Here is a 248-nt window from a genome sequence, read left to right as displayed (position 1 = left end):
GACATTCATTTTCACCTCTGCACACAGTAAACCGTCTCTACAGTCAGCTGACTGTCCATGTTAAAGTATAAGATGGACACAAGTACTCACAGCCCCGACACTCATGTTTGTTCAGCTGTGCACACTGATCGTCTGTCAGTAAGGTCTGCAATCTGGGCAATCTTCTGCGCCTCTCATCTAGTACCTACTCGGCTGAGCTCAACCTAGTTTCTAGGGTTTTCCATCAGGGAGTAGTACCTGGTACCAGG

This window comes from Haplochromis burtoni, unplaced genomic scaffold (genome assembly GCF_018398535.1).
Source record: "Haplochromis burtoni strain Fernald_Lab_line unplaced genomic scaffold, NCSU_Asbu1 Contig_980, whole genome shotgun sequence".
In the NCBI taxonomy this organism is placed as follows: Eukaryota; Metazoa; Chordata; class Actinopteri; order Cichliformes; family Cichlidae; genus Haplochromis; species Haplochromis burtoni.
The sequence above is the reverse complement of the archived record's forward strand: the minus strand, read 5'-3'. Positions refer to the sequence as shown.